The 14,138-nt window shown below is 39.7% G+C and overlaps 1 long non-coding RNA gene across 1 annotated transcript in view; it reads left to right on the top strand.

Annotated features, from left to right (window-relative positions):
* Nucleotides 1-275: 275 nt before the first annotated feature.
* Nucleotides 276-14,138, top strand: part of LOC138759987 (uncharacterized) — a 30,332-nt gene continuing 16,469 nt past the window's right edge. Inside the window, exon 1 of the long non-coding RNA XR_011355302.1 lies at nt 276-627. This is a non-coding gene — a long non-coding RNA (uncharacterized lncRNA). The remainder of the gene's footprint in view (nt 628-14,138) is intronic.

Consider the following 14,138-nt stretch of genomic DNA (forward strand, 5'->3'; position numbering starts at 1 on the left):
CCTGTGGGGACCTCGCTCTACAATGGCGAGCCGTAAACACAGTTGGTAAGTCGTCCCCTGGAGTTTCTGCAGGGGCACCACAACTCGTCACCTCCGGCGGCGACAGTGAACCCAGCCGTCCAGGTTAGACAGACGTGGGGGGGGGGAATCACCAACAGGCAATGAGTGAGACACCAAACCACCAGTGGGACCTTCTTCGAGCGAACGAGTGGGCAGATCTCCGGACTCGGTGATATTTTGGGGGGGGGGGGGGGAGAGAGGGGGAGAAGGGATCACCAACAGGCAATGAGGGAGACACCTAACCAGTGGGACCTTCCTCGAGCGAACGAGTGGGCAGATCTCCGGACTCGGTGATATTTGGGGGAAAAAAAATCACCAACAGGCAATGAGGGAGACACCTAACCAGTGGGACCTTCCTCGAGCGAACGCGTGGGAGATCTCCGGACTCGGTGATACTTGTAACCAATTCATTTTCATCATTACATTTTGCTCCATAAACTTATGCCTAAAGGGTTCATCGCTGAAACTTCATTTTATATCCTAATTACTCTTTGCGAAATCTTATAACTAATACTTCTGGTGACAAGACACAGAAACGCTCGGCAGGTTTCGCAGCGCCCATGGGAGGTAAAGATAATGTTACCGCCGCAGGCCTTCGAGGTCCCGGAATTAAAAGATCGGGGAGAAGGAAAGATGCTCTAACAATCAAAAAGTGATCATTGGGAAGTTGAAGAGCGGAAAGATGAGAATTGATTGGGGAAGGATAGCTCTGTGAATGCAGATCTGGGGGAGACAGCGGAGGGGGAGGGGGGGAAAGAGAAGCAGAGCTAGAGGAAAGGAGAAATGGGGGGGGGGGGGTGCACTGCAAACCAGAAAAAAACCATGTTAATGCCTCCCAGAGGTGGTGACCTTCCGATTTGCAGGTGGCCTCAGTCTGGCACTGCATGAAACAGTGGATGGGCAGGTCAGCATAGGGTTTGAAAATGAGTTGCCACTGGGGGAAATCCCCACTATTACGGCGGGCTGCCAAGTTGACCCATCCTGCGTCCAGTTTCTCCAATAGAGAGGAAACTACAACGGGAGAACCGGATGCAGTGGATGGCCCCTGCAGCTTCACTTGAAGAGTGGGGCCTTCCAGCGTTTGTGTTTTTACGACAACCACAGCAATCTGCAGACTATCGTGGCAGGTGACGGTAATAATTGTTATTCTGATAAAAAAGTAATTGTGTATTCAAATCTATCCAACACATTACAACAGTCTCTCACCTCACTCCTTGCTTGATCAGCTGAGTATTTTCACTTCACTTGCCAATTGCAGTAAGAGCCTGTTGAGCAAATTCTAATTAAGTCTCCCCCAATCAATTAAAAATGTAAACATAAAGACGAGTGGACTGATTATTGGTTCAAACTTTTTGTCTTTCACTGCTTAAAATGTATCTCCTAATGTCAAATTTATACTGACAAATTCTGGTGTAAACCAAGTTAACTATTCAAAATAACAGGACCCCTCCCTGTTCCTTTGCAACAGCTGGAAGACCTTAATAGTGAAAATAACCATTGAGACCATGTTCACAAATTGTTAAGTGATGATTGGCTTAAGCACTACTTCCTATCACAAAATGGGTATCCCAAAAAAATCTATTGTTTCAAGTTTTCAATAGGTAGAGACACCTTAGGTTTTAAAATGACATGTTTGGTCATACCGTCTCCAAGTAAAGGCTTGGCATGTGTAGGATTTGAATCACATGGTCTCAAGCAAAAGGGGTAAGCATCTTTTTTTCATGGTGTCACTATCAATATTTTGAGTTTGTTGGATAACAACCAACATAATGAGTCTTTTTCTCATCTTCAGCTGTAAACTTTATTCCTCTGAACCACATTTGACTTCCTCCTTAACAATTAGACATGCATGATCTAAATCAACCTTGGCATATTTGGTTTGAGGTGTACTGTATTTAATTCATACTGTTTAGACCAATTTTCACAACAATTATCAATTTTCTTTCTTGAATACAGCAGAGGTCATTATAACACTTTCTTTCTCCACAGATGCCGAGTCATTATTTACTGTTTTTATTTCAGATTTTAGTTTTCATGATATTGACTCCTTGACTGATTTCATCATTAGGCTGAATTTGGCTGGCTGGGGCTAGTAATTTGAAAAGAACAGGTGTAAATTCAACCATTTTGAGAAAATGTTCACATTTATTTGGCACAGGCACTGAGCCAGTCAGCACGAGGCACAAGAGAGAATAGCCAAAATGCTAATTCCATAAAGTCCTCCAAATTGCTCAGGAATAAGCAAACCAAAAAATCAGCTCAGCCAACATCCACCATTTTTGAGGATCTAATTACATTCAATTGGCTCCATTGGACAGGTGACATAATTTGTATGCTTGATGTCAGATTCCTAAAGTATCAAAGTTCTGTCACAGATAGATTACCAGCCAGTGGAAGAAAAGATTAAAGGATTATCTCAAAACCTTCTGGAAAATAATCTAACATTGACTCCTGGGAATCCATGACCTGTGACTGCTCAAAGCAGAGGAGCCAGTAGAATGGTGCTGAATATCTTGAACCATCTTAAAACCTATCTATCCACACATCCTATCAAGTACCTCCTATTCCATCTTGGTGAAGTCTACAATATTGATGAGTAAATGGCTCATCAGCCACCTCAGAATCACGGCAAAACAAAATATCTTCAATCCCAACAGGCCACCCAAGTAGAAAAGATTTAGATTTATGCAGACCTGCTGCAAATCTTAAATTAATGTCTAATTTTCTGTGGAGTCCACCACTTGAAATAGCTTCTCTGGTTCCACAAAAATGATCAGAAATGCTATTCATTTCATTTGGAACCTTGAGGAAAGTATGATTCTGAGGTGAGTGATAGGAAAAATATATTTTATTATTTGCTATAGTCCAATTTTTAAAATGTTTTCTATGTTTTTGCATTTTTTTTAAAAAGTCAGGGCTGCAGGCAGATGGGATGGCAGGAAATGACTCTGGGCCACAGGGTGAGTCTGGCAACATCCAGTTCTTCTTTTCACAATTCTTCAATATATGAGCCTCGAAAATGTATCAATAAAGACTGATCCAATCTTCACAGTTGAACCACACACAGGGATCAGCACAGACAGGCATCTGAACAGATATCCCTCTAAGCCAGCCATTAAACTCATCGTCAAAGTTCAAATTTATTGTCAGAGTACATGCATGACATCGCATACAATCCTGAGATTCTTTTTCCTGCTGGCAAGGGAGAATTTCTAATTATCGGTTACTGTAAATTGTACTCAAGAAAGAAATGTATACAAAAGAAAAATGTAAACAAAGTCACTCTGCAAATACAGAAAAAAAATTCAGTAATAAATAATGAGCAAAGCCAGAGTCCTCAAATGAGTCTCTGATTGAGTCCATTGATTCGGAGCCTGGTAGTTGAGGGGTAGCAACTATTCCCAAACCTGATACAAGTTCTGTGGCACCTAAAAAACAAGATGAAAACTTCACAGAAATAATCTTAGTAGTCTTTTTCCTTCTGTGTCTGTTAACACACCTTTGAGATATCTTCTGGAATCAATAATACCATATAAATAGAAATTATGGTTGAATAATTTGGTGGATTCTTGATATTCCTCACTCCCAACTCCTTTCTTACGTTTGTCAATACCTGAATATTCTAAATAAGGAGCATACAATCAAGATTCAATGCAATTAAAACACATTGAGATATGTTCATTGCAGAATCAACTGAATGAATAAAGCACTCATTTCATTTAATTTGTTATAAATTTTAATTAGCCTATTAGATCATTTGAGTGGTGCGATTTTGTAGTGCACTTAAATTAGGAGGAGAAATCTTAAAAGTACACCTACCTTACTTCCACCAACTAAAACATACAAATATCTATTTTTTTGGCCATTCAGGATAAAAAAGCAAATGATAAAAAAAAGGTTTACTTTTCATGTACACTTTTTGATTTTCGGCCTTAAGAATGAAAAACACAAGCCAGACAGAAAGTTTTGCAAGTTTTCACTTCCTGTCCCCAAGCCATGTCATGATTTGAGTACAAATAATTGAAAAATTCAAGTTTAGCATAAATCTTTTGCTCAACTTTTCCATTTACCAATGCATTTCTTTTGTATAGTTCTAATTTTATAGATGAGTTGTTCCTCTTGCATTAATATGTAATAAATTAAAATTATTGTATTATTTTCCTGATACAAATAATAATTAAACATTAAATAGATTAGGAAATGTCAAACTATTATTTCAGAATGATTGCTTGACAGAATAAGTCACTTGATTCGGTGTGTTATTTTACTTTTTATGACTCTTGGATACTTAGAAATCGACCAGTTTATATGCTGGTTATTTGTGTAAATGAATATAATGTGATGATATTCAGTGTTTTATGGTATTTGTAAGATGGAGATTGTTTTAATTGGAAGGTTGCAATGATGTGATAATACTATTGAAATAAGAACCCACTGGGGTGAACAAATAATTCAGACAACATGATTCCACCTTTTAATGTCAATTTTTTAGTTGAAAATAGATTTCAGTGAAGTTACCATAAAGCTGCTAAGTTGTCAAAAATACCAAACTGTTTCTACCATTAAGGAAGGAAAACCAGTTTAGAGTTTATGTGTCTTTAATCATGTACAAAGTTGACCCACAGTTGCCCTCTAAAGAGGCCTCTCAAGATACTCAGTCAAGGCAATGAGAGATAAGAAATGGTGAATTTGCAAAAGACACCCAGAGCCAGAGAATAAAGATCGAGTAAATGTCCGAAACTCCAGATGCTTAAAATCCAGACGACCCGAGAATCCAGACATCTCGACAACTCTTGGCTTTTGTATGCATGCGTGCATTATGTGAGCACTACAGATGTACTGCCTGAAAATTCAGAAAAGCCGGCCTGACCCAATCCCGGAGCAGTCCAGATTTTAGGACTTTTACTGCACTCTAAAATATGAACTAAACTGGTTCTATTAGTGCCACGTGACAGTGTGAATAGAAATAGGATGAGGTGGAGGATTAACACGTGGCTGAAGGGGTGGAGTAAGGGGCAGGGTTTTAAGTTTCTGGATAACTGGGACCTTTTTTGGGGGAGATGTGACCTGTATAGTAAGGACGGGTTACACTTAAATCCCAGGGGGACCAGAATCCTGGCAGAGGTATTTGCTAGGGCTACTCAGGATCCTTTAAACTAGAATGGTTGGGGGGAGGGAACAAAATAGTACAGAGCAGTAAGGAGAAGGTTAGAATGAAAACAATGAAAGTTTGTAGTAAGTATTTGAATATGGATGGGCAGGTGATAGAGAAGGGAAATGCTCTGGAAGAAGATGAAGGGCAATTGTCAGGAAAAGTAAATAATGTTGTTCTTAAAGATGAGGGAAAACAGGGATTAAAAAATGGGAAATCCCTGAAATTCATATATTTTAATGCCAGGAGTATTGTAAAAAAGGTGGATGAGCTGAAGGTGTGGATTGATACTTGGAAGTATGATGTGGTAGCGATTAGTGAGACATGGTTGCAGGAGGGATGTGATTGGCAACTGAATATCCCTGGGTTTCGTTGTTTTAGGTGTGATAGAGTCGGAGGGGCAAGAGGAGGTGGGGTTGCATTGCTTGTCAGGGAAAATATTACAGCGGTGCCTAGGAAGGATAGATTAGAGGGCACATCCATGGAGGCTATTTGGGTGGAACTGAGGAGTAGGAAAGGAGAGGTTACACTTGTAGGGGTGTATTATAGACCACCTGGAGGGGACCGAGGCCTAGAGGAGCAAATCTGTAGGGAGATAGTAGATATTTGTGATAAGCACAGGGTTGTAATTATGGGAGATTTTAATTTTCCACATATAGATTGGGAAACACATTCTGTGAAAGGTATGGATGGGTTAGAGTTTGTGAAATGTGTGCAAGATAGTTTTTTACAACAATATGTAGAGGTGCCGACCAGAGAAGGAGCAGTGTTAGATCTACTGTTGGCAAATGGGATGGGTCAAGTGACGGAGGTTAGTGTTGGCGAGCACTTCGGGTCCAGTGATCATAATGCCATCAGCTTCAATGTCATTATGGAAAGAGAGAAATCAGGGCCAAGGATTGAGGTTTTTGATTGGGGAAAAGCTAGATTTGAGGAGATGCGAAAGGACTTGCAGGGTGTGCATTGGGACAATTTGTTTTATGGGCAGGATGTAGTAGAGAGATGGAAGTCTTTTAAAGATCAGATTTTGAGAGTGCAAAAGCTTTATGTTCCTGTTAGGTTAAAAGGAGGGGCAAAAGGTTTGAGAGAGCCGTGGTTTTCAAGGAATATTGGAAACTTGGTTCGAAGAAAAAGGGAGGCGTACATTAGATATAAGAAGCATGGAGTTAAGGAGATGTTTGAAAGATACATTGAATGTAAGAGGAATCTTAAGAGAGGAATTAGGAAAGCTAAAAGAAGGTACGAGAAAACTATGGCAAGCAGGGTGAAAACAAATCCAAAAGAGTTCTACAAATATGTTAATGGTAAGAGGAAAGCTAAAGACAAAATTGGTCCCTTAGAAAATCAGAGTGGAAAACTGTGTGTGGAACCTAGAGAAATGGGGGAGATATTGAACAGTTTCTTTTCTTCGGTATTCACTAAGGAGAAGGATATTGGGAGATGTGGGATAAAAAAAGCAAATTGGGTAAATATGGGGAATATAGAGATTACAAAAGGTGTAGTTTTAAGGCTTTTGAAGAATATAAAGGTGGATAAGTCTCCAGGACCAGACGGGATCTTCCCCAGGACATTGAGAGAAGTGAAGGAGGAAATAGCAGAGGCTCTGGCGGTAATTTTTCGAATGTCATTAGATATGGGGATAGTGCCGGAGGATTGGCGCATTGCGCATGTGGTTCCGTTATTTAAAAAGGGTTCAAGGAGGAAGCCTGGCAACTATCGGCCTGTAAGTTTGACGTCTGTGGTAGGTAAATTAATGGAGAAAATTCTTAGAGATAGTACTTATAAACATCTGGATAGACAGGGTCTGATCAGGAGTACTCAACATGGATTTGTGGGAGGAAGGTCATGTTTGACCAATCTGATTGAATTTTTTGAAGAGGTGACTAGGAATGTGGATGAGGGTAGCGCAGTGGATGTTGTCTATATGGACTTCAGTAAGGCCTTCGATAAGGTACCACATGGAAGGTTAGTTAGGAAGGTGCAGTCTTTAGGTATAAATTTTGAGATAGTCAAATGGATTGAACATTGGCTGAAAGGGAGAGGCCAGAGAGTGGTAGTGGATAATTGTCTGTCAGGTTGGAGGCCGGTGACCAGTGGTGTGCCTCAAGGATCTGTATTGGGCCCATTGTTGTTCGTTATATACATTAATGATCTAGATGATGGGGTGGTGAATTGGATTAGTAAATATGCAGACGATACTAAGATAGGTGGAATAGTGGATAATGAAGAAGGTTTTCTAGGATTGCAGAGGGATTTGGGCTGCTTAGAAAAGTGGGCTGAAAAATGGCAGATGGAATTTAATGCTGATAAGTGTGAGGTGCTTCATTTTGGTAAGAAGAATCAGAATAGGACATATGTGGTAAATGGGAGAGCATTGAGGAATACAGAAGAGCAGAAAGATTTAGGAGTGACGGTACATCGTTCCCTGAAGGTAGAAACTCACGTGAATAGGGTGGTGAAGAAGGCTTTTAGTATGCTGGCCTTTATCAATCATTGCATGGAATATAGGAGTTGGGAGGTGATGTTGAGATTGTATAAGACGTTGGTGCGGCCTAATTTGGAGTTCTGTGTGCAGTTCTGGTCGCCTAATTATAGGAAGGATATAAACAGAGTGGAGAGAGTGCAGAGAAGGTTTACCAGAATGTTGCCTGGGTTTAAGCATCTGGAGTATGGGGAGAGATTGGACAGATTGGGTCTTTATTCTTTGGAGCGTAGAAGGTTGAGAGGGGATTTGATAGAAGTATTTAAGATTATGAAAGGGATAGACAGAGTGGATGTGGATAGACTATTTCCGTTAAGAGGAGGAAAGATTAAAACAAGAGGACATGAGTTAAGAATTAAGGGGCAGAGGTTTAGAGGTAACATGAGGGGGAACTTCTTTACTCAGAGAGTGGTAGCTGTGTGGAATGATCTTCCGGGAGAAATAGTGGCGGCGGAGTCAATTGTATTATTTAAGAAAAGGTTGGACAGGTATATGGATGAGAGGAAGATGGAGGGTTATGGGCATTGTGCAGGGAGGTGGGATTAGAAAGGGGTGTTTGGTTCGGTGCGGACTAGAAGGGCCTAATGGCCTGTTTCCGTGATGTAATTGTTATTATTATATATTATTATTATTAGAGTTGGCAGTTTTATAAATTGCAATCTCCAGCTCAAAAGTGCTCAGTACTTGAAGTTGGTCTTTCGACTGTCCACAGTAGGCAAAGTTCAAAGCACAAATGTATTGTCAGTCTACATATATGACATCACATACAACTCTGAGGTGGTTCTTCCTGTGGACCAAGCAGAATTTCTAATTATCGGTAACTGTAAACTACAGTCAAGAAGAAGGATATGTATACAAAAGAGAGAAATGAAAATATACAAAAAAAGTAAACAAACTGACTGCAATACAGAAAAAAAAATTAACAATATACAAAGTAACAGTCCTTAAATTAATCTCTGATTGAGTCTGTTGGTTAGGAATCTGATGGTTGAGGGGTAGCAACTGTTCTTGAACTTGGTGGTGAGAGTCTTGTGGTACCTGTTCCTCTTTTCCGATGGCAGCAGCGCACTGAGAGCGTGACCTGGGTGGTGTGGGTCGACGATGATTGCAGCTGCTCAACGATGGCAGCATTCTTTGTCGATGTTCTTGATCGTGGGGAGAGTTTGTCCATGATGCACTTGGCTGTGTCCACTACCTTTTGCAAGGCTTTCTGCTCAGAATTATTTATACTCCCATACCAGCTTATCAGCACCCTTTCCACTACACATGTGTAGAAATTTTCCAAAGTTTCTCTTGGAAAATACTGAACCTCCACAAACTCCTAAGGAAGTTGAAAAACTAGCCTGCTTTCTTCCTGATGACATTAGTATGTTGGGTCCAGGAAAGATCATCTGAGATGGGGGCTCCCATGAAGGTAAATTTGCTAACCCTCTCCATCTCTGATCACTGGATCATTGGGAGAATGATTACTAGACCTCTGGTTTTCCTTTCCTAAAATTAGCTCCTAGGTTTGGTGACGTTGAGTGAAAGATTGTTGTTAGGGCACCATTCAGCCGTGCTGACTCATCATCCGGTTTTATACAGCTCACTACAGTCGTATCGTTAGCAAAATTGTAAGTGGTGATGTTGTCGACCCAAGCCACACGGTCATAGGTACATAGCGAGTAGAGAATGGAGTAAGCAGCTCTATGGTGCTCCCTTGTTGATGGAGATTACGAAGATGTTCTTGCCAATTCTCACTGATAGCCATCTGGAAGTTGGAAATCCAGGATCTAATTGCACAGTGGGGTGTTGAGGCTCAGGTTTAAAAGTTTGCTGATTCGTTTAGAAGGGATGATGGTGTTGAATGCCAAACTATAATCAATAATGATCATCCTGATGTGTATATACATCCTTCCTGTCCAGGTATTCAAAGATTTTCTGTAGATCCAGTGGTAAGGCATCCACTGTAGACCTGTTGCTGTAGTAGGCAAATTGGAACAGATTCATGATGCTGTTGAAACAGGAGCTGATAAACTTCAACACCAGCCTCTCAAACCAGTAGTAATTTACACAGGATACCACATAGGTTATATACTTTAACTATCCATATGATAATAAGTTTGTCATACACCCAAGTGTAATGTGCATCTTACCTGCTGGTTCATTTTGTGATCAGAGTGATGGGAGTCCTCTATGATGATGTCTGCCTTGAGGCAGTGCCTCACATACGTCTTCAATGGATGGGAGGTTGGAGCCTGTGATATACTTAGCTATGTTTGCTTCTTGTTGCAGTCTTTTGTGATGTTGGGCACTTGAATTACCAAACTAGGTTGAAATGCAACCAACCAGTATACTTTCTACAGTGCACCTGTAGACATTTTATAGAGCTTTGATAACATGCCAATTCTTCTCAGACTTTTTAGAAAAGTAGAGGCATTGGTGTGCCTTCTTCACGATTACCTCTATGGCTTCAGGAAATGGTCCTCCAACATGTGGATTTGCAGGAACTTGAAGATATTTACCCTCTCCACTGCCTTCCACTCATAATTCAAAAATTCACAATAAGCTCCCTGGTCTTATCGACATTGAGAGCCACATTGTTGTTCTGGCACCACCCAGCCAGATTCTCAATCTCCATCCTGTATTCCAGTTCATCTTTTCCCGTTGCTCGGCCAACAACTGTGGCAACTGTGGTGTCATCAACAAACTTGTAGATTAGAGCTGAACTTGGCTACCCAGTCATGAATATACAGATCAAGGGACTAACTACGCAGCCTCGAGATTCCCATGTATTGTCAGTGAAAAGGAGGCAATGTTACCAATCTGCACTGATTGAGGCTGCCAACAAGGGAATCGAGGATCTAGTTGCAGAGGGCCAGAGTCCCAGATCCTTTAATTCGACCATGTTTCCAAAGAATTTTAATTCACTACCTGTAGATCTTCTGTGTTATTTCTTATGGAATATTGGAAGTCATGCTGAAATAGAGAATTTTTTAAATAAACAACCACAATATGCTGTATTAACATTCTGCCAGTGAATCTTAAGTGGGAAAACAAAGAATGCCGCTATGTTCTTTCATTAAACACAATCATGGGTGAAATTTTACATCAACTCGTTGAATGGTGTAATGACAACAAACTTGTACTCAACATCAGCAAAACTAAGATGATTGTGGACTTCAGGAGGAAGTCGAGGGAACGTGACCCACGTTCAGTAGTGGAGAGGGTCAAGAATTTCAAATTCCTGGGTGTCAGCAACTCCGAGGATCTGTCCTGCAGCCTCCACGTTGATGCAATCACAAAGAAGGCTCACCAGTGGCTATACTTTGTGAGGTGTTTGAGGAGATTCAGTATGTCACTGAAGACTCTCAAAAAATTCTACAGGTGTACTATGGAGAGTTTTCTGGCTGGTTGCATCAGTGCCTGGTATGGAGGTGCCAACTCTCAGGATAAGAATAAACTCGGCCTGCGAAATCATAGGCACCAGACTTTACTCCATGAGGCAGTGTCTTAAAAAAGCAGCCTCTATCCTCAAAGACCCCCACCACCCAGGCCACGCCATCTTCACTCTGCTACCATCGAGGAAAAAGGTACAGGAGCCTAAAGACAAGTATTCAGTGGCACAAGGACAGCTTCTTCAATGAACCAAAGACACTCCCTTACTTTTCATACACTATTATTATTATTTTATTTTTTATTATAATGTCGTAAGATGGTTATAATATGTATGTTTGCATTATGATGCTGTCGCAAAATACCAAACTTCATGACAATAAATCCTGATTCTGATTCAGTTCCACTTCCAATTTCCTGCCCATTCCTCATAACCCTTGATTTCTTTACTGCCCCAAAATCAATCATCTTCATATTCAGTGCACTTGCCATCCTTAGAATAGAAAATTCCAAAGGGTTATAATCCTCTGAATGAAGAGTTGTCTCTTCATTTCACACCTGTCATGCTGAGAACTGGCACAGCTCAGGACTGTGTACTCAGCCCGCTCCTGTTCACGTTACTGACCTATGATTGGATCGCCAGATCCAGCTGAAAAAGTGTAATTAACTTTGCAGATGACATAACTGTAGTTGGCCTCATCAGCAACAACAGAGAAAAGGTGGAAAATTTCATGAAGTGGTTCAAGAATAACAACCTGAGTCTCACATGGTCAAGACAAAGGAGATGATTGTGGACTTCAGAAAGACCAGGAACAACAGCTCTCCACTACACATCAACCAGTCTGTAGTGGAGAGCACCAAGTTCATCGGAGTTCACTTAACTACTGAGCCATCGCGGACACTCAACATCTCACTTGTCAGGAAGGCGCAACTGTGACTGCACTTACTGAGAAAACTGAATCAGGCATGGCTACCGACCACCATCATGTCATCCTTTCACAGAAGATCAATTCACAGCGTCCTGGCTAGCTGCATCATAGCGTGGTACAGTTGCTGCAGAGAAATGGATTGGCAGGCAGGATCACTGGAGTCTCCCTCTCCCCCATCGGGGCATCCTTAATATTGAAGTTCAGCATGAAAGTTCTGCCAAAATAATTGATGTGAATTTTTTTTTCTTGATGGAGCCAATGAAGTAAAAAACATTATTCAGTAAGGTAAGAAGCAGGGGTTAACATTCGTATAAAAAGCCAAGTGTTGTTACATATTTATGGGAACCTATTTGAAACAATAGCAGACAATGAAATAAATTCCAGAGATGTATAAAATATTGATTCTACGAGGGCATGCAAAATCGTTGAGGACCCCTTCCACCCCACACATAGCATCTTTCAGTGGATCCTGTCAGAAAAGAGATACAGAAGTATCAGACCTGCACTAACAGCTTCTTCTCATGGGCAGTGAGAATACTGAACGACCTAAGAAATTTCTCACACGAACCATCCAAGACTCCCATATTTAAGAAACAATTTTTTATATGAATATTTGTCCTCCATGTGTATTGTTTGTTTGTATGTGTGTTATGTCTAGTTGTGTGTACATGTTTTGCACCAAGGACCGGAGAATGCAGTTTCATCAAGTTGTACTTGTCCAATTAGATAATAAACTTGAATTAACTTGTTTAGATTTTTAGCATCACCAAGAAATGCTTTTTTTTTAAATTTTTTATTTTTCACACTATAGATCACATTATTCAAGATATACACATTTCTCCTTTCAAATATATACAGTGTCGTTTTCTCACCCCCCACCTCCCCCTCCATCCATTCAAAACTCTGAGTCCAAGATACATCAAACCCATCAAACAATGTTGTCACTCAACATTAACGAACAAAAACTTCCACTGAGTCAATTCTTTCCATTCTCTTTTCCTTTTGTCATTTTAGGTGATAGATGTCCCGGTAGGTTTTCTCTATTACATTCCATGTACGGCTCCCATATTTGTTCAAATAATGTTATATTATTTCTTAAACTATATGTTATTTTTTCTAATGGGATACATTTATTCATTTCTATATACCATTGCTGTATTTTCAAATTATCTTCTAATTTCCAGTTTGACATAATACATTTTTTTGCTACAGCTAGGGCTATCTTAACAAACCTTTTTTGTACACCCTCCAAATCAAGTCCAAATTCTTTATTTTTTATGTTACTTAGAAGGAAGATCTCTGGGTTTTTTGGTATATTTCTTTCTGTAATTGTATTTAATATCTGGTTTAGATCTTCCCAAAAATTTTTCACCTTTTCACAAGTCCAGATTGCATGAATTGTTGTTCCTATTTCTTTTTTACAACGAAAACATCTGTCAGATACTGTTGGATCCCATTTATTTAACTTTTGAGGAGTGATATATAACCTATGTATCCAATTATATTGTATCATACGTAATCTCGTATTTATTGTATTTCTCATAGTTCCTAAACATAACCTCTCCCATGTTTCCTTTTTTATCTTTATGTTTAGATCTTGTTCCCACTTTTGTTTAGTTTTATCATTTATTTCCTCATTTTCCTTTTCTTGTAATTTCATATACATGTTTGTTATAAATTTTTTAATTATCATTGTGTCTGTAATCAGATATTCAAAATTGCTTCCTTCTGGTAACTTCAGACTACTTCCCAATTTATCCTTTAAATAGGATTTCAATTGGTAATATGCCAGCACTGTATCTTGAGTTATATTTATCCTTCATTTGTTCAAAGGATAATAATTTATTCCCCGAAAAACAATTTTCTATTCTTTTAATCCCTTTTTTCTCCCATTCTCTAAAAGACAGGTTATCTACCGTAAAAGGGATTAGCTGATTTTGCGTCAGTATTAGTTTTGATAATTGGTAGTTTGTTTTATTTCTTTCTACATGAATCTTCTTCCAAATATTAAGCAAATGGTGCAATACTGGAGAATTCCTATTTTTTACCAATTTTTCATCCAATTTATATAATATATGTTCAGGTGTCTTCTCCCCTATTTTGTCTAGCTCTAATCTAGTCCAATCTGGCTTTTCTTTTG

This window comes from Narcine bancroftii, chromosome 4 (genome assembly GCF_036971445.1).
Source record: "Narcine bancroftii isolate sNarBan1 chromosome 4, sNarBan1.hap1, whole genome shotgun sequence".
NCBI classification, from domain to species: domain Eukaryota; kingdom Metazoa; phylum Chordata; class Chondrichthyes; order Torpediniformes; family Narcinidae; genus Narcine; species Narcine bancroftii.